We start from the raw sequence: 21,316 nt of genomic DNA, 5'->3' as shown, positions 1-21,316 counted from the left end.
CTACTTAAAGCAGGGAAGGTTAAGGGCAGATTTCAAAGAGGTGTTCAATACCATGAAGGATTTTGTCAGATAAATTGAAACGACATCCAGCAGAAGTAGGGTTAGTAACCAGAGGACACGAATTTAACATAATTAACAAAAAAACCAAAGGGGAAAGGAAGATTTTTTGTTAATGCAGCGAGTGGATGCACTACCTGGGAGGGTGTTAGAGGTTGATCCCATAAGTGTTGTTCAAAAGTGAATTGGATATATATTGGAGAAGGAACAATTGCCAGGGCTGTGGGGAAAGAGCAGGGGAGCTGGACTAATCGGATAGATCTTTCAAAGACCTGTCACAGGCATGATAGACTGAATGACATCCTTCTGTGCTTTATATTTCTATGAATACAGGAGCTCAATTTCTTATAGTGCCTGGTCTGCAGAGGGTTACAGTCACTATTATTTTATCTCTGTGTGCTTTATTTTTCAGGTATCTTTTCTGAGATCTCCTATTTGTCTCCAGTTTTTCAAGAACAAATAAAGATTTTATTAAAGAAAAGGTATTTGCCAGAAAAAGAATCACCAGGGGCAATGGCAGTTCTTAGAAGTTCAAATGCAATGCTAGAAAATACTTTTTGAGTTCTTGTAATGTGGGAGCAAGCTTATATTCATTGGGAGATTATATAATTTTTTTATCTGCTTATACATGAGTCAACAATAGCTCCAGGAAAAATCTAGTGTTGTAAACTTGGCTCAAGCTTTTAAAAAAGAGATTCATTACAAAGCTCAGCAAAGGGTCAATTTGTTTCAACCCACACCTCAATAAGTCTGCATGAGCAGCACAGTATATTTGTTTGTAGCAACAAATTATTTTACTCCTTGCACTTTCATTTTGAACTAATTTTTGTCTCCTTCCTTTTGCAGCCTCTCTACTGCACAAGCCATTTCCTAGTTCACAGGGCAACTATGTGACCTATGCTGGTCTCAGGCCTTCTCCAATGCTTTTCCTTCAGGTTGACACTAGTGGGTGCACGAGAGCAGCCTGGATTACAGTAAAGTCCTGCCGTTTGTAGTATCTCGCAAATGGCGAAGTCATGAAGGGGGAACATGTTTGCGAATGGGATTCAATTAGATCTGTTCCAGGCATGCGAGGGCAGTACTGGACTCACCAGCAAAAATGTGGTGCAGTATCTGTACAGGACAGACGGGGGAGCCTCTGAGCATAGTATCACCGCTCTTGGCAAGAGATTATCAAAGCATGCAATGTGCATAGATTCCTTGAATTCTTTCTGAAGGGTTAGTTAAGAATTATAGGGATGGGAATACTAGGGGATAGTTTTATAAAACAGATAGGCATAGAGTTATTTTAGATGCTTGTGAAGATTTGAAATTGAATAGAGCCGTTATTGTAGCTCTGGACGCTCTGTCATGGCTGCTGTGTCCCCGGGAAAAGAAGAGAGAGGGAGGAGAAACGGTGGATAAGTGAGCATTGCTCACACGATGCTGTATACAAAGTGAAAAGCTCAGGTAAGTGAATTTGCGAACCAGGAAGCCGCAAACAGCAGGAGTTTACTGTAGCTCACACTCCAGTTTTGCTTGCCTTCTGCCAGCAAGGAAAGTCAGCTCCCCGCCCCCCCACCACCTCCTCCAGTGGCCAGACTGACATCAGGAACCACCTGTAGTGAACAACAGATGTTAAGCCCCCATTTCCTACTAACTCTAACTGAATGCCAACAATTTTTAGACTAAGAAACTGAGGTGAAGCTTTGAGGCCCAAAGTGCAGGATATACCAGCAAAGCTGCAAACAGTGAAAACGGGACAAGGGAAGGCGTGAAACAGGAAGCTAGGATTAGGTGAAGACAAGCTTAGGTCAAAAGCCTGAGAATGATGGAAGGAACAAAGAACTGGGGAGTGAAGAAATTCCACAGTTTCGAGGTTCCAGTTGGAAAAAAATCCCATGAGTATGAGATGCCTGTACTGTAATATTTTTGCACTTCTCTGTGTAACATAATGCAGCATAAAAGACACAATTATTTAGTCTGAGAGGAGGTGGTTTGCACAAGCCATGGGAATTTAAAATAAATATGAATAAACTTTAAGGGTTTTTTGTTCTCTCTCACCTCCATGGCAAGGGAAAAAGCAACTTCATAAGAACCACTGGAAAAAATGCATGAAATATTGATGGAAAGAAAATGGACTTCCCCTGATGCATGTTTCTCATTGTACCTGCAGTATCTCAGAGTTACCACTGGGTGTCAAAATTTGTTTTACTTTAGACTTGGTTCTGTTATCAATTTGACAGAGGAGGATTCAGCTTGCTGTATAAGACATATTCATCCTACATTGGACTATCATAATGGTCTCTTTATATTTGATTGTTCTTTTAAAGTTGTAAATCCACCTGACACATTTTTGGTTGTTTTATTTCCTCAAATAATTTGTTAAAGAAGGAAACTGCTGTTATCCTGGAAAATGCTGGGGCCAGATTTTCATCTTGGAGGCAGAAATCAGGGGTTGAAAATTTCCACACGCCGTGATTCCATTTCCTTGCCGACAGTGTCAGCTGACACAATTTTCTTCAGGAGTGGGAGGCAGGGACAGGCCGGAATTGGGCCTGTCACCTCCCGCCCCAGGATTGAGGTGCAAATGGCAGCACAAATGGAGGCGTAAGCGGAGGTGGGTCTAACCTGTCTTGGATCTGATAAGAGCTGCCTCTGTCACCATCTTTGCTCTGAAAGAAACACAAGAAGTACTGAAGTTTTCTTTAGCACTGGAAATGCTGGCTGACTTTGAACTGTAGTATTGTTATTGGTGATGCCCCTGTGAAATTTGGCCTAGCATGAAAGAACCCGCAGTAAGTTCCCAACGTCTTGCATGTTCCCTTGACCTCTTGCTTTGCTGCTTGAGAACGCCAGGGTCTGAGGATCTGATGTCCCAGTCTGCCTGTGCACTCCACTGCAGGAGCTGCACACTCTCGACTGAACATGCAGCAGGTCACAGAACAGGACTACAACAAGTATGTTCAGCAGCCCAGCTCAGGGACTGCTTCTCAAAATCGATCCTCAACTATACTTCCGCCTACACCGCTCCTATCCCTGCAACCCCAACAAAGGAGACAAACCACTGAGCACTTCCAGATACCCTAGTCTCATTTCATCCCTAGGCATGTGTGCCGCTGAGTGAGCCGTGGTCACATAGTCCATTGCTGCACAGTATCAGCACACACTTTCATTCGCATAGCCACATGAGGCCACCATGCTTCAAATCAGCTAACCCTTCACTAGTAACTGGACCACAAATCACCAGCCCCTCTCCATAATGCAAGGATGCTGAGCTAATGATGCACCATATATATGGAAAACACTATTACTGACTCATGTTCTTAACCTACTCCAATTCCAGAATGTCACAGATTTCCAGCAGCCAAGAAAGCCAGGACTTAACAGCTCCAAGATTCACCGACCATGTTCTGGATCTACTAGTGCAGGCGGTCCATAAAGAGAGAGACATCCCCTACCCAGCAAGCTAAAAAATGTCCCCGATCCTCACCAAGACTGCCTGGGTGCAAAGGGTGGAGATGGTCAGTGCCTTAGGGGAGCACCAGCACACATGGGTGCAATGTCACAACAGCCTCCCCGCTTCTTCCTTGAACAGAGGCCCGAAAAATCCACATCCCATCACCACTCTCCTCTGCCTGGCTGAACTTGTTCTCTCACTGAACAATTTGTCCTTTAACTTGTCTCTCTTTCTCCAAATAAAAGGTGTGGCTATGGGTACCTGGATAGGCCCCAGTTATGCCTGTCTTTTGTGGGGTATGTGGAAAATTTTTTGTTGCAGTTCTACTCTGGCCCCCTCCCACAACTCTGGTGGGCAGCCAACTAGAGATCCCACAGAGGTCAGCCGCAGAGCCAAGAAATGAACCTGAGGTGAAGAAGTTGAATGACATGGTCACATTCAGCGCTACCTGCAGGGCAGGATGGATGGTTCTAGGGGAAAAATCATCAATAAGGAAGGAACAGATGTTGGTCACTGTCTCCCTGGACAGTCAACCTGCACCTTCACCTGCACTGTACATCTCCAGGTAGGTGAGCCTGTTGTGGTAGACCCAATATTCATGGTATTATCAAGTCCTTCTCCTCCTTGTCCTTGATTTCCTAAGGTTTGGCCTCTTGTTGCCTGGGGACCCTCCCTTATGGCACACAATGATGCCTTACAGGGGTGAGAGAGCTGCACCCAATTTCAGTGGCACAATTTCTTTTTCCAGTTAGAGTTTCTGGGAGCCTGGCTGAATGGCCCGAAGCCCTGTCGATGACAGATTTTGAGCATGAGACAAAACCTGCCCCCTCCCTTGCGCAACTGCAGCAACTCTGCTTGGCTTTTCTAGCTCACTTTACAGCAAAGGGCTGCGATGGTGTAGTGGTACTGTCGCTGGACTAGTCATCCCGATACCCAGGGTAATGCTCTGGGGACCCAGGTTTGATCCTGCAGATGGTGGAACTTGAATTCAATAAAAATCAGGAATTACTAAGTCTAATAATGACCATGGAAACATTCTCGATTTCTCACTAATGTCCTTTAGGGAAGGAAATCTGTCATCCTTACCTGGTCTGGCCTACATGTGACTCCAGACCCGCAGCATTGTGGTTGACTCTCTTAAATGGCCTAGTAAGCTACTCAATTGTAACAAATCTCTGCAAAGATACAAAAAAGGAATGAAACTGGATGACCTAGGCACCGGAAATGACAATGGCAATCTCAGCCCTGTTGACCCTGCAAAGTCCTCCTTACTAACAGCTGAGTGCTAGTGCTAAAATTGGGAGAGCTGCCTCACAGACTAGTCAAGCAAAGCCTGACAGAGTCATCCTCAAAGAATCATATCTTACAGATAATGTCCCAGACACCACCATCCCCATCCTGTCCCACCGGCAGGACAGGCCCAGCAGCAGAGGTGGGGGCACAGTGTTATACATTCAGCAAGACGTTGTCCTGGGAGTCCTCAACATCGACTCTGGACCCCATGAAGTCTCATGGCATCAGGTCAAACATGCACAAGGAAACATCCTGATGATTACTACTTACTGCCTTCCCTCAACTGATGAATCTGTGCTCCTCCATGTTGAACACTACTTGGAGGATGCACTGAGGGTGGCAAGGACACAGAATGTATTCTCGGGAGAGGGGAACTTCAATGTCCATCACCAAGAGAGGCTTGGAAGCACCACAACTGACTGAGCTGGCCAAGTCCTAAATGACATAGCTGCTAGACTGGGTCTGCGGCAGATGGTGAGGGAACCAACAAGAGGGAAAAATATATTTGACCTCATCCTCACCAACCTGCCTGCCGCAGATGCATCTGTCCATGACAGCATTGGTAGGAGTGACCACCACACAGTCACTGTGGAGACAAAGTCCCGTCTTCACATTGAGGATACCCTCCATCGTGTTGTGTGGCACTGCCACCGTGCTAAATGGGATAGATTTCAAATAAATCCAGCAGCTCAAGACTGGACTTCCATGAGGTGCTGAGGGCCATCAGCAACAGCAGAATTGTACTCGAACACAATCTTGGAACCTCATGGCCTGGCATATCCCCCATTCTACCATTACCATCCAACCAGGGGATCAATCCTGGTTCATTGAAAAGTGCAGGAGGGCATGCCAGGAGCAGCACCAGGCATACCTAAAAATGAGGTGTCAATGTGGGGAAACTATAACACAGGACTAGTTGCGTGCCAAACAGCAAAAGCAGCAAGTGATAGATAGGGCTAAGCAATTCCACAACCAATGGATCAGATCTAAGCTCTGCAGTCCTGCCAGATCCAGTTGTGAATGGTGGTGAACAATTAAACAACTCACTGGAGGAGGGGACTCCAGAAATATCCCATCCTCAATGATGGAGGAGCCCAGCACATCAGTGCAAAACATAAGGCTGAAGCATTTGCTACAATTTTCAGCCAGAAGTGCCGAGTGAATGATCCATCTCGGCCTCTTCTGGAGGTCCCCAACACCACAGATGTCAGTCATCAGCCAATTTGATTCATTCCACGTGATATCAAGGAATGGCTGAAGGTAATGGATACTGCAAAGGCTATGGGCCCTGACAATATTCCGACAATAGTACTGAAGACTTGTGCTCCAGAACTTGCCGCACCCCTAACCAAACTGTTCCAGTACAGCTACAACACTAACATCTACCCGGCTATGTGGAAAATTGCCCAGGTATATCCTGTGCACTAAAAGCAGGACAAATCCAACCTGGCCAATTACCACCCCATCAGTCTAATCTCGATCATCAGTAAAGTAATGGAAGGGGTCATCAACAGTGCTATCATGCGGTACTTGCTTAGCAATAACCTACACACTGATGCCCAGTTTGGGTTCCGACAGGTCCACTAAGCTCCTGACCTCATTACAGCCTTGGTTCAAACATGGACAAAAGAGCTGAACTCCCGAGGTGAGGTGAGAGTGACTGCCCTTGACATCTAGGCCACATTTGACAGAATGTGGCATCAAGGAGCCCTAACAATACTGGAGTCAATGGGAATCAGGGGGAAAACTCTTCTCTGTTTGAAGTCATACCTAGCACAAAGGAAGATGGTTGTAGTTGTTGGAGGTCAGTCATCTCAGCTCCAGGACATCACTGCAGGAGTTCCTCAGGGTAGCGTCCTTGGCCAACCACCTTCAGCTGCTTCATCAATGACCTTCTTTCTGTCATAAGGTCAGAAATGGGGCGTTCGTTAATGATTGCACAATGTTCAGCACCATTCGCGACTCCTCAGATACTGAAACAGTCCATGTCCAAATGCAGCAAGACTTGGACAATATCCAGGCTTGGGCTGACAAATGGCAAGTAACATTCATGCCACACAAATGTCAGGCAATGACCATCTCCAACAAGAGAGAATCCAACCATCGCCCCTTGATGTTCAATGGCATTACAATCACTGAATCCCCCACTATCAACACCCTGGGGTTTACCATTTACCAGAAACTGAACTGGCCTAGCCATACAAATACTGTAGCTACAAGAGCAGATCTGAGGTTAGGAATTGTGGGACAAGTAACTCAACTCATGACTCCCCCAAAGCCTGTCCATCATCTACAAGGCACAAGTCAGGAGTGTGATAGAATACTTCCCACTTGCCTGGATGGGTGTAGCTCCCGCAACGCTCAAGAAGCTTGACACCATCCAAGACAAAGCAGTCTGCTTGATTGGCACCACATCCACAAACATTCACTCATTCCACCACTGACGCACAGTAGCAGCAGTGTGTACCATCTACAAGATGCACTACAGGAACTCACCAAGGCTCCTTAGACAGCGCCTCTCAAACCCACGACTGCTACCATCTGGAAGGACAAGGGCATCAGATAGATGGGAACACCACCACCTGGAAGTTCCCCTCCAAGCCACTCACCATCCTGACTTGGAAATATATCGCTGTTCCTTCACTGCGGCTGGGCCAAAATCCTGGAACTCCTTTCCTAACAGCACTGTGGGTGTACCTACACCAGATGGACTACAACAGTTTAAGTGCACCACAACCTTCTCAAGGGCAATTAGGGAAGGGCAATAAATGCTGGCCCAGCCAGCAAAGGCCACATCCCATGAATGAATAAACAAAAACACTTTCCAGAACTTTTACGTCCTTGAGAATTGTCTCCTTTTTTAAAAATTATTCATTCATGGGTTGTGGGAGGAGTGACCACTGCTGATGCTTTAGCAGCCATCTTCAGCCAGAAGTGCCGAGTGAATGATACATCTTGGCCTCCTCTGGAGGTCACAGATGCCAGTCTTCAGCCAATTCGATTCTCTCCAAGCCATTAAAGATGCATGATCACCCTCTAATGTGACAGAGCTGAAGTTATTCCTAGGGATGAAAAATAATTACAGCCATTTCTTACCTAATCTGCCCACTGTGTTTGCACACTCCACCTGTTGCTGAAGAAGAACAACCGCTGGTCATGGGCTTCACAGCAAGAAAAAGCCTTTGCAGCAGTGAATAAATGGCTTCATTCATCATGCTTGGTGGTACATTATGACCCAGATAAAGAGCTAGTGCTGATCTGTGTTGCTCCTCCCTATGGCATAGGAGCCGTACTGTCACATCAAATGGAGGATGGGTTAGAAAGGCCCATTGGCTACATTTCAAGAACACTCTCACAGGCTGAAAAGGGTTACTCCCAGCTGGAGAAAGGAGGGCTGTCGGTTGGGTTTGGTGTCAAGAAGTTTCACCAATACCTGCACGGGTGACATTTTGCAATTTTCTGACTATAAGCCACTTAACAGGCTTGTTCAGCGAGGACAAAGCTATTCTGCCTGTAACTTCAGCAAAAATCCAGCATTGGCCCTGGTGCTATCAGTTTATGAGTATACATTCATGTAGTGCCCTGGCTCGCATATAGGCAATGCAGATGCACTTAGTCATCTTCTGTTATTGGGCAGCCCTGCTAATACAACTCTTCCACCAGAGTTAGTGTTGTTGTTAAATTTCTCGGATTCATCACCTGTATGTGCTAAACAGATCACAAATTGGACAAGCAGAGATCCAGAACTGTCAAAAGTTAAAGACTTCATTTTATAAGGCTGGCCAAGTACCCAAGTGTGTCTGATGACCTGTGCCCCTTTTACTCCAGAAGCACTGAACTGAGTTGTCAGGACAGAATTTTGCTGTGGGGAAGCAGAGTCGTGGTCCCTTCCCAGGGCAGAGAGTCAATCTTGGTAGAGCTCCATAGTGCACTCCCAGGCACGTCAAGGATAATAATGTTGGCATGTAGTTATGTCTGGTGGCCAGGAATAGATAGTGACATTGAGAACATGGTTAAACATTGTTCCCTTTGCCAGCAACACCAGAAGCTACCTGTTTCAGCTCCTCTTCACCCATGGGAATGACCTGGCTGTCCTTGGCTCAGACTGTATATTGACTCTGTGGGATTGTTTCTGGGCACTATGCTCCTGTTATTCATCAATGCACATTCAAAGTGACTTGATGTCTATGAGGTAAAGATGCCAACTTCAGCTGCAACTATTGAGAATCTGTGTCAGTCCTTTAGTATACAGGGTTTGCCTGAAATTATTATCTCAGACAATGGAATAACTTTCACCAGCATGGAATTTCAGAAGTTCACAGACCTGAATGGCATCTGACGCATCAAGACTGCTCACTGGTATCCTTCGTCAAATTGCCTCACTGGAAGGGCTGTCCAGACCTTTAAAGCCAGGGTGAAGAAGTTGTCTGGAGGTACTTTGGAGTCTCATCTTTCCATATTCCTCCTGAGTTACTGCACAACACCACAAACTACTGCGGGCTCCACGCCGTCAGAGCTGCTGATGAAGCGCCACTTACACATGTCTGGATTTGGTGTTTGGGAAGGTGAGATGGAAACAAACCGCCCAGAAACTGAACCACAACTAAGTAGATGACCTATGTACGTGCGTAACTTTGGAAGTCGACCATCCTGGACTCCAGGAGCCATCATTTCAGAAGCTGGTCCATTGTCATTCTGAGTTCAAGTTGAAAATAGAGTAGTGTGCAAACATGTGGATCACATTTGAGCAAGAGAAACATCTCAACGAATGCAAGATCAACCTGTAATTGATGTTTCACTGCCGACCTCTGAAGTGTGTGGTCGTCCTACAGTTGCTATTCTTGACATATCCAATGATCTGTTGAAGTTAACAAGGGAAGTTAAAGACAAGAGACATTACAAATGTTTTGTTAGTTTTCAGACATTTTGTTGGAACTTAAGGGGGAGGAAGTGAAGTAATTAGATGAGTTGTCCCTCCCTCCTGTCAATCAACCATAGGTCAACACTAAGGGAGGTGCTTCCGGTGGAGAGATGGTGACAAACATGTAAGCATCGTAACATGTCCTCAATAAAAGTTACGTTTATCTGCACTAAACCCCCTCCTCCCTCAAGCTATTACAAGCCCCATGTTGGGACACAAAATCGGGCCCCAGATCTCTGTCTTCAGAATACAAAGCAATGTTAGGTGACAGACAAAGCTATTAATTAGAGTTAAGATATAGATCAGCCATGATCTACCTGAAAGACAGAACAAGAGCGAGAAGCTGAATGGCCTTGTCCTGTTCATATAATCCTATCCATTTTTGCAAATTCTCTCTTTGGCAGTGCCCCAAACAAAGCAACATAAACTTAATTAATCTCTGACACTTGCCATAATTCTCTAATTTAAAAAAAAAGTCACACCCTTGTTTTTTAATCTTTAGACAATTCACAATGAGAGACAGAATAAATCTGAAGTGACAAAGGATTATTTCTGTCCTGCTTAGAAATAGATTTTTAAGGGTTTGTTATAGCCAGTTAGTTGAGACTGGACTGCAAAATATAACTTGACTTTAAAATTTGTATTGTAAATCTATTACAGATGTATAATGTTCCAAGACATAAAAATATATTTTTTGCAAGCAGACCTTCATGCAGTAGTGTTGACTGTACCAATTGAGTCTAATAATGTAGCAAGCTTATATATTTTTGGTATCTGTAGAATTCAGGAGGCAGGACGTGATCTGATTCCTGAGCAGAACTAAGTCAGGAGTTCTGAGATCGCCATCAATATTTAGCCTCATACTTGGATGCCACCAGTGGATGAATAAGTCCTGTTTGATGCAAAGTCAGAGCTTAAAACTACCAGACATTCCAACAGATCCCTTGAGAGCTTACACTGATGTGGAAAACTTGCTTATTGGGAGCAAAGATCTACAAATGTATGAAAGGATGCACAGTTCCTTTGTCAAAGATCTTAATGCAAGGCGCAGACAGCAGTATAACTTGGGTCAGCTGACTGTTTCCCACTGCAAGAATCTGTTGCAAAGCTACCCTTAGTAGCAATTTTGTATAAACTTAGTTTAGACCATAGATGCATATTTGCTGTGCTCTCCTCAGGACACTCCTCATGACACTGCACTGTTGAAAGAAATTAGAGGGTGGGTACATGACCTGCCTCATTTTAAGGAGGTTGTGTAATGAAAGGAGAATAATCAATTAAATTTTTACCATTTAATCGTATTGCATGGCAACTTGAAAAAGAACTCAAATGTCAATACTTTGCTGATCTTTTCCAACCTGGCTACTCCCAGAACATTTGCAACTTGTGCAACTTTCTCTAGCTTCTTTCCTATTTCTCAACATGCCCTCTCCGTGCTCATATTTCCCAAGAGATCTTCCTCTCTTGAACCTGATTCCACCCCACTGCTGAGCCGCCTGTTAGATTATATTGTTAATGGTTCGCTCTTCACTGCTACTGCCTCCCCCTTTCAAATCTGTCATCATCACCTCCCTCCTCAAAAAATGCACCCTTGACCCCTCTGTTCTTTCAAACTACCACCCCATCTCCAACCTCTCTTTCCTCTCCAAACTCCGTGAATGTGTTGCCCCTTCGCAACATTTGACCATTTCATCCCCCTCTGATGTATCTCCTCCACTGTCCAGCTGAATGGAATTTGCATGTCAGATTCCATTCTTATCCAACAAAAAAATGCTCAAATCACTCAGAAAGTCAGGTGGCAGCTGTGGAGAGAGAAACAGAGTTAACTTTCAGGTCGATGACCTTTCATCAGAAATGGGAAAATTACAGTGGAAGACAGGAGAGATTAATTGACAAAAGAGTTAGCATTGCAAAGCCAAAGGAAGTGGTAATGGGACAAGTTCACCATTCTGCTGTTCACACCTCCTCTAGATACTCCTTTTGTTTCTTTACTTGTCATACTTGAAAGGTCATTGATCTGAAGTGCATAACTCAGTTTCTTTGTTCACAGATGATGCCTGACTTGATGAGTATTTCCAGCATTTTCTGTTTTTCTTTTAGATATTCAGCATCTCACAGTATTTCGTTTTTGTTTTCCAGTTGTAACCAGACAATTTGCTGTCATAGTTTTTCTTCCTACTCCCACACTGTTAGCTCTGGAGACCCTCAAAGATTTATTCTTGAGCCCTTCTACTTCGCATCTAATGCTGACCCTCGCTGACAGCATCCAAAAGCACAACACCAGATATCACATATATGCTGACAAGACCAGCTGTACCTCATCACCAACTCTCCGACACCTCCAATTTTTTTATGCTCCCTGTCCAAAATCCACAGTGGGATGAGCAGTAATTTCCTCCAACTGAATATTGAGAAGATTAAAGTCATTGTCTTTGGTCCCTACCACAAACTCTGTTCCCTAGCCACTGATTCCATCCCTTGCCCTGGCCACTGAGTGAGGTTGAACCAACCCTGATATTTTATTGGCGTCCATGATCTGAGCTCCTGACGCCATATTGTCTCCATCACCATTGACTATTTGAATGCTGCCTTGTTCAGCCTCCCACCTTCCACACTCATAAATTTAAGATCCAAAGCTCTGTTGTGTCTATCCTGACTTGCACCAAGTCTTGTAGCTTGCTGAACTACATTGGTTCCCAGTCCAACAATGTGTTGATTTAAAAGATGCTATTCTTGTTTACAAATTCCTTCATGGCCTTGCCCCTCCCTACCTCAATACAGCCTTACAACTCTCAAAGAATTCTGCATTTCTCCAGTTCTGGTCTCCTTTGTATCTCCAATTTCCTTCGCTTTTCTGTTATTACCTTGACACTAGCTGCCTAGGCCCTAAGCTCTGGAGTTGCCTCCCTAAACCTCTCTTCCTCCTTGAAGATACCCCTTAAAATCTGCCTCTTTGACAAAGCTGTTTTAATATCTGTTATATAGCTTGGTGTTAAATTATGTCTATTAACACTTCTGTGGAGCACCTTGAGGTGATTTGCTTCATTAAAGTCATTATATAAATGTAAGTTGTTGTTGTGCTGGGAAGTATAACTTGCAATGTGACAGTCATCGCTATAGCACTTACATCTTATTCCACATGAACAGAGCAAAGCTGCCTGTGAATAGTTGCTTGCTATCATGGATGGTCTGGTAGAGCTGCTTTTGAGGCTGAACGAGAAGCAGCAGCAGTAATGAAGAGCAAAGGGCAGGAGTAGCTGCAACTAGAGGGAGGAGAAGAAGGAGCACTGTACAGGAAGTCAAACCCACTTCTCCTTTACGTGAACCTTTAGGACGAGCAATGCATGGGACACCTTCATTTCACCAAGGAGTTTGTTATTCAGCTGTGTCACCACATCTGGGCATGGGCTTCCCTCACGTCACCCATATGATTAAACCCACCACGCAGGGGAGTAACACACAGCTCCCACAATACTCAAGAAGCTTAACACTGTTCAGGACAAAGCAGCCCACTTGATTGGCACCCCATCCACAAACATTCACTCCCTTCACCACTGAAGCACAGTAGCAGCAGTGTGTATCATCCAAGAGATGCACCGCAGGAATTCACCAAGGTTCCTTTGACAGCACCTTCCAAACCCACAACCAGTACCATCTAGAATGACAAGGGCAGCAGATAGATGGAAACGCCACCACCTGGAAGTTCCCCTCCAAGTCACTGACCATCCTGACTTGGAAATATATCGCCGTTCCTTCATTGTCACTAGGTCAAAATCCTGGAACTCCCTAGTAGCACTTTGGGTGTACCTACACCACATGCAGCAGTTCAAGAAGGCAGCTTACCACCACCTTCTCAAGGGCAATTAGGGATAGGCAATAAATGCTGGCCTAGCCAGCGAAGCCCACATCCTATGAATGAATAAAAAAAAACAGCTGAGGATCTATGGCAGGAAGATTGGCAGGAGAAAACATCCACCAGAAACCACTTTCTCATCGTAAACCCCATCTTTAAACCATTTCAGGACTGGCCAAGGCTTCTGTGCAGCCACCCAACATCATCCAAGTTATGGAGACACGAGTGAAAATCCCACCACATGGAGAATTTAATTAATCAAATGCATCTGGAATAAAATGCTAGTCTTAATAATGGTGACCATGAAATTACCTGATTGTGTAAAAACCCATTTTGGTTCACTAATGTTGCTACAATTATGAGTTTATAACATTGATATACTTTGGGACCATGTCTTTAATTTAAGGTTAAAAAAAATGAAGGGGGTCATATGATCTGTTCTGAAGTCCATTGGAAGACTGCCGGAGTGGTTTGATTGTTTGAAATTAAAGGGGGCCCAGATTGTTTTACTGGGATGAAGGTGAAAGATGTTTACACTTGGAGGTGCAGCAGCCCATGTGCTAACAGTGGATAGACTGTGAGTCTCCTAAGTCCCAGAAAAATGTTAGAAATGTCAGGTAGTAAAAGGGTATATTTTATATTAATTTAATTACAGATTGGGATAGAATCGGGGTCTAAGCAGCACCTCCATCTGGAAATAAGGCCCATTTGAATCACATTGCCATGATGATGGGCTTTGCGATGGGAAGGGTACAGAGGATATCAGGTTACAGGCTTTCCTAAAATATCACTGAATATCACAGACAGGATAGTCTGCCAGGGTCAAGGAGGGAGGAAGCAGCTAGAGGCTGGAAGCCGCTATGGTTCACCGTGCTGGAATGCAAGTGGAAATAACTTGCCCTCAGAATGAAAAAGGCCAAATTCATGAGGAGTTAAAATGCAGCTAGATGATTCGCCTAACTTGCACTCTCACCATGAAGAACAGTTCTGGGATTGGAAGTGTTACCCTTTCAGCTATTAACTGGAAGTTCAATTTTTTTTAAGTTATTTGTCTCTATGGAGATCATAACAATGCCCTTTGGGGAAGAGAATCTACTGTTATTACCAAGTCTGGCCTCTGTGTGACTCCAGGTTGACTCTTAACTGCCCTCTGAAATGGCCTAGCAAAGCATTCAGTTGTATAAAACTACTACAGAAAAGTCAAATAAGATACACTGTGGGTGTAACTACACCACAAGGACTGCAGTAGTTCAAGAATGTGACTCATCACCACCTTCTCAAGGGCAATTAAGGGTGGGCAATAAATGCCAGCAACACCCACATTCAATGTGTGAGTAAAAACAAAAGATGGATTTGCAGCCAAGCTGTTTGTGCACGGTTTGTTTGTCTCCTGCACTGTACATTCCCAATTGCTATGCACTGTCTAGTATGCAGTTTAGAAGGAATGTTGCTGCTAATCAACCTGACATCTCTATCAGTCAATAGGAATTCCCTCAACATATGGCCATTTTGTAACTATATAGGCAACTCGCCCTGCACGCTTTAGCCCATTATCCCAGGAGTAGTCACGACTCATTTGTCTAGCATCAATCCTCTGTGTCACCTTTATTACAGCTGGGCCACAAAGTTTACCCACTGGCTAGTGAATGCTAGATATGTCTCGTAACCCCTGTCAGGAACTGGGGCCCAGCTGCAGAGCTGGCCTCGAGCCAGAGCTGTGCAACCAGCAAAAACATTTTTTAATAAACATTTAACATGCTCCAACAATGTTTTCACTGCCTGGATCATTCCAGAGGAGGTTTGCAGTACACTCCTGAGCAGCTTTTCAGATTTTTGGTTATCTGCTGCATGCTCCATGACTTTGCCCTCATGAAGGCTTGGTCCTTACCACCACCTGAACAGCAGCAAGAAGTGCAGCAGAAGGAGGAGGAGAAGCATCCACCACCATTGCCCCTAAGAGCCAGAGTTCTGACTGAGCAGCTCATCGAACCATCCTTACCATTCCCAATACACCCAGTCCTACTACCGCCATCCAATTGCCTTGTTTCAGTCTAGCCTTCACTTCACTGCAAATATAAATAACGACACCAAATTCAGAACAAGATACAAATTTTCCTACAAATCAATTCCACCTGTACCTAATAGTTAATAGAAATAATTATGGAATACCCTTCTGCAAACTCTAGTATCTATTTTCTATGCTAATTTACCTTGTCTCATAAAGTATTTTCCCAGCGGTTACAACTTAGGAGATGAAAGGCTGCTAAGCTTCCATTGAGGACACTTCAGCTGCCAACATCTTGACATGGGCTGCAGCGGTCTAGCAGAGTAGGCAGGAGGCAGGTGTGCTGTTATCCTGACAGAGGACACCAGGGGCAGAATCTTGTTGAAGTGTCAGGGGTCTCACCTGCCAGCTGGACAGCTGCCAAGACACCCACGCTGCCTTTTTTCAAGAAGGCCCGCCAAACCACAAGCCAATCAGGTAGTGGCAAGGCCAGTCGTGGGCCTTCCCCTGGAATCAAGACCTGGGGGGACAGAAGTCTCGCCTACCAAAAGCTGCCCGCCAATCAGTGGTTGGCACCTCATGCTCATCAGCACCATTGGGGAGGCCATGCTGTTGCCAGAATGTCAATCACCAGAGTCCCAGCATTGCGGGTTGGGGGGGTGCTGGGGGAGGTGGGGGGGGAGGGGGGTTGGGCGGAGGGGAGGGTGGGGCGGGTAGTGGGGTTCTGGGGTGGGGTCCACAGTAAGGGCAGGAAGATGGCTGTAACCAGCTATCCCCCCTTTCAGGTGTATAGTCCCTCAATCAGGCGCTGAGTGCCTTCGATCAAAGGATCCCCGCAACACCACCGCCCCCCCCCCACCCTTCCCCCATCGCCACCCAGGAGGCAAGCAGCTAGCCACACAGTTTTAGCTGCTGTGCATGCTGTATGGTGACAGGCCTGTCTAAAACTGGGTTAATATCAGTGGCGGTGGATTGAGGCCCTTAAGTAGTTGGCCACTTGAACAATGGGGAGAGAAGGTGGACCATGAGCTTTCCGGCCCAGAACTTAATTCTGATGGAGACAGGAAGGCAGTGGGGTTCAGGTATGCCACCATCCCACCTAATTAAACACCCTTTCCACCTAGTTCACCACCAGAGAGAGCAGTAGATTCAGCCCATGGTATCTCTCCCTTGAAGCCAAGGCCACTGTCCTCGGACTGAGTCTCAGCACCCCTGCAGCTCTGTGCGAGCACCAAGTGCAGGAATTATGTTATGTTAGTGTTTACAGTGGCCCACAAAGACAAACAAGAAATGGCCTGAGTTTCCAAAGCAGCTGTGAGAGTGAGGGTTTAGTAGCTAAAAAGAGCTAAATGGAATTCAATGTCTGTGATGTGAGGTGATGCATTTTGTTTAAAAAAAAACAGCAGTAATTATACTATGAAGAGGTATGGAATATAAAAACCAGAAGTAATGATGAGCTTAAATAAAACCTCAGCAGTACAGAGTCCAGTCTTGAAGTCTACGTGAGAGGGTGTTTACTAAGAATTCTAGGTTTTATGATGAGGTGTACAATATATAAGCCAAGGGTTGATGATGAGTCTATATAAAATCTTAATAATACTTCTGTTTTAGAGGTTTAGGTTGAGACATGAATATTACCCAGCCCACAAAAATGTATGAGCATCAGCAGTGTTTTCTGCATCTGGCCTTGCTTCCCATACTCAACAGAATATTTTAAACTGTTATATTCTCTAAACTAAACATTATTTGGGCAAAGTGATGCAAACATATTTTTCAGGGAGATTTGGAAAAAGGCTGAAGGGAGGCAGTAGCTTATTTCTAAATTTGGGTTTGGACCTGTTCATCAGTTTTAAACTGTTGTCAATTAATGGAATGTATTACATGGCATGAGACATAGCTCATGCATTTGTTTTAATGAGATAGGATCAACTACACAACAGCCAAAGAAAGCATCAGACCATTTCACAAGCAAACACCAATGTTTAATGTTAGTATTGTATTTTGCAAATAGAGAGATAGACAATTCACTTGAAAACAAAAACAAAAATACCTGGAAAAACTCAGCAGGTCTGGCAGCATCTGTGGAAAGGAGCACAGTTAACGTTTCGAGTCTGTATGACTCTTCAACAGAACTAAGGAAAAATAGAAAAGGGGTGAAATATAAGCTGGTTTAAGGTGTGGGGGTGGTGGTGTTGGGACAAGAAGAGCTAGATAGAGGGCCAGTGATAGGTGGAGATAACCAAAAGATGTCTCGGACAAAAGGACAAAGAGGTGTTGAAGGTGATGATATTATCTAAGGAATGTGCTAATTAAGGGTAGAAAGCAGGACAAGCAAGGTACAGATAGCCCTAGTGGAGGTGGGGTGTGGTGAAGGAATCGAAAAAGGCTAAAAGGTAGAGATAAAACAATGGATGGAAATACATTTAAAAATAATGGAAATAAGTGGGAAAAGAAAAATCTGTATAAATTATTGGAAAAAACAAAAAGGAGGGGGAAAAATCAGCAAGGGAGTGGGGATGGAGGAGAGAATTCAAGATCTAAAATTGTTGAACTCAATATTCAGTCCGGAAGGCTGTAAAGTGCTGAGTCGGAAGATGAGGTGCTGTTCCTCCAGTTTGCATTGAGCTTCACTGGAACAATGAAGCAAGCCAAGGATGGACATGTGGGCATGAGAGCAGGGTGATGTGTTGAAATGGCAAGCGACAGGGAGGTCTGGGTAATGCTTGCGGACAGAACGAAGGTGTTCTGCAAAGTGGTCATCCAGTCTGCGTTTGGTCTCTCCAGTGTAGAGGAAACCGCATTGGGAGCAACGAATGCAATTGACTAAGTTGAGGGCAGTGCAAGTGAAATGCTGCTTCACTTGAAATGAGTGTTTGGGCCCTTGGACGGTGAGGAGAAGGGAAGTAAAGGGGCAAGTGTTGCATCTTCTGCAGTTGCATGGGAAGATGCCATGGGAGGGGGTTAAGGTGAAGGGGGTGATGGAGGAGTGGACCAGGGTGTCCTGGAGGGAATGATCCCCGTGGAATGCTGCTGGGGGGGGTGAAGGGAAGATATATTTGGTGGTGGCATCTTGCTGGATTCCCCTTGTCCAGTCCCTTTCCACCTACATCCGTGATTCCTCTGACACCCTACATCATATCAACAATTTCCAGTTCCCTGGCCCCGACCGCTTCCTCTTCACCATGGACGTCCAATCCCTCTACACCTCCATCCCCCACCGGGATGGTCTGAGGTCCCTTAGCTTCTTCCTCGAACAGAGGCCCGAACAATCCCCATCCACCACTACTCTCCTCCATCTGGCTGAACTTGTTCTCACAGTGAACAATTTCTCCTTAAACTCCTCTCACTTCCTCCAAATAAAAGGTGTGGCTATGGGTACCTGCTTGGGCCCCAGTTATGCCTGTCTCTTTATGGGGTATGTGGAACATTCCTTGTTCCAGTCCTACTCTGGCCCCCTCCCACAACTCTTTCTCCGGTACATCGATGATTGCTTTGGTGCTGCTTCTTGCTCTCCTCTTGATCTGGAAAAATTTATTAATTTTGCTTCCAACTTCCACCCCTCCATCATTTTCACATGGTCCATCTCTGACACTTCCCTTCCCTTCCTTGACCTCTCTGTCTCAATTTCTGGTGATAGACTGTCCACCAATATCTATTATAAGCCTACCGACTCCCACAGCTACCTCGACTACAGCTCCTCACACCCCGCTTCCTGGAAGGACTCCATCCCATTTTCTCAGTTCCTTCGCCTCTGTTGTATCTGTTCTGATGATGCCACTTTCAAAAACAGTTCCTCTGACATGTCTTCCTTCTTCCTTAACCGAGGTTTTCCACCCACAGTGGTTGACAGGGCCCTCAACCATGTCCAGCCCATCTCCCGCGCATCTGCCCTCATACCTTCCTCTCCCTCCCAGAAACATGATAGGGTCCCCCTTGTCCTCACTTATCACCCCACCAGCCTCCACATTCAAAGGATCATCCTCCGCCATTTCCGCCAACTCCATCATGATGCCACCACCAAACATATCTTCCCCTCATCCCCCCTGGTGGCATTCCGCTGGGATTGTACCCTCTGGGACACCCTGGTCCACTCCTCCATCACCCCCTTCACCTCAACCCCCTCCCATGGCACCTTCCCATGCAACCGCAGAAGATGCAACACCTGCCCCTTTACTTCCCCTCTCCTCACCGTCCAAGGGCCCAAACACTCCTTTCAAGTGAAGCAGCATTTCACTTGCACTTCCCTCAACTTAGTCTACTGCATTCGTTGCTCCCAATGCGGTTTCCTCCACATTGGAGAGACCAAATGCAGACTGGGTGACTGCTTTGCAGAACACCTTCGGTCTATCCACAAGCATTACCCAGACCTCCCTGTCGCTTGCCATTTCAACACATCACCCTGCTCTCATGCCCACATGTCCGTCCTTGGCTTGCTGCATTGTTCCAGTGAAGCCCAACGCAAACTGGAGGAACAGCACCTCATCTTCCAACTCGGCACTTTACAGCCTTCCGGACTGAATATTGAGTTCAACAATTTTAGATCTTGAACTCTCTCCTCCATCCCCACCCCCTTTCTGATTTTTTCCCCCTCCTTTTTGTTTTTTCCAATAATTTATATAGATGTTTCTTTTCCCACCTATTTCCATTATTTTTAAATGTATTTCCATCCATTGTTTCATCTCTACCTTTTAGCCTTTTTCAATTCTTTCACCCCACCCCACCCCCACTAGGGCAATCTGTACCTTGCTCGTCCTGCTTTCTACCCTTAATTAGCACATTCCTTTAGATAATATCACCACCTTCAACACCTCTTTGTCCTTTTGTCTATGACATCTTTTGGTTATCTCCACCTATCACTGGCCCTCTATCCAGCTCTTCTTGTCCCAACCCCGCCCTCCCCCTTAAACCAGCTTATATTTCACCCCTTTTCTATTTTTCCTTAGTTCTGTTGAAGAGTCAGGCAGACTCAAAACGTTAACTGTGCTCCCTTCCACAGATGCTGCTAGACCTGCTGAGTTTTTCCAGGTATTTTTGTTTTTGTTTTCGATTTCCAGCATCTGCAGTTTTTTGCTTTTATCTTAGACAATTCACTTGTCTGTATATACATAGAGAGATAAGTGAACAACATTTTACAATTAGTGCAAAACAAGTGATTATTGGAGCTCAAATTGTCAAAATAGCAAAGAATGGCAACAATTATGTAAGAGTAAAAAAATAAACTTGGTGTTATTTTAAATGCCTTTTGGCACATTTTTCCTACATCCTTGATTATGCTCCATTGCTGTCGGTTGTAATTTCAAGGTTAATGAAATGAAAACATCTACATCATGAAAACGATTCTGTATCCAAATGCTATGCTCAAACATGTTTACTTTATGTAGGATCTGGTAGCCGAGAAGTTGTGAGTTCAAATCCCATAATGGCAAGTTGTGAAAATGAGTTTAGTAAATTTAGTAATTTGTGAATTAGCAGCAAAATAATGACCATGAAAGGCACTGGAATGTTGCAATAATCCGACTGGGTTCATCAGTGTCCATCAGGGAAGATAATCTCCCACCGCTATCTGGTCTGGCCTATACATAACTCCAGTCCCACCCTATGGGCTGAATTTTCCGGGCTTGTGAAGTTGGGAACAGGGGCAGGTGGGGGATAGAGGTGCCCGAAAATACCGGCAGTGCACAGCAGGTCAATTTCAAGGTGCTGTTTCTGATGCTGGCAGGGATAACCATTGTTGGGAGGTAAGAACAG

The 21,316-nt window shown here is 45.0% G+C and overlaps 1 protein-coding gene across 1 annotated transcript in view; it reads left to right on the top strand.

The window, feature by feature from the left end:
* Nucleotides 1-1,298: 1,298 nt before the first annotated feature.
* cdc42ep3 (CDC42 effector protein (Rho GTPase binding) 3) overlaps nucleotides 1,299-21,316 on the top strand; it is a 173,079-nt gene continuing 153,061 nt past the window's right edge. The window contains exon 1 of the mRNA XM_041188494.1: nucleotides 1,299-1,506. The gene's annotated coding sequence lies outside the window, so the exon portion shown is untranslated. The remainder of the gene's footprint in view (nucleotides 1,507-21,316) is intronic.

This window comes from Carcharodon carcharias, chromosome 5, assembly GCF_017639515.1.
Source record: "Carcharodon carcharias isolate sCarCar2 chromosome 5, sCarCar2.pri, whole genome shotgun sequence".
Lineage (NCBI taxonomy): Eukaryota > Metazoa > Chordata > Chondrichthyes > Lamniformes > Lamnidae > Carcharodon > Carcharodon carcharias.
Note: the sequence above shows the minus strand (reverse complement) of the source record. Positions and strands in the feature narration are given on the sequence as shown.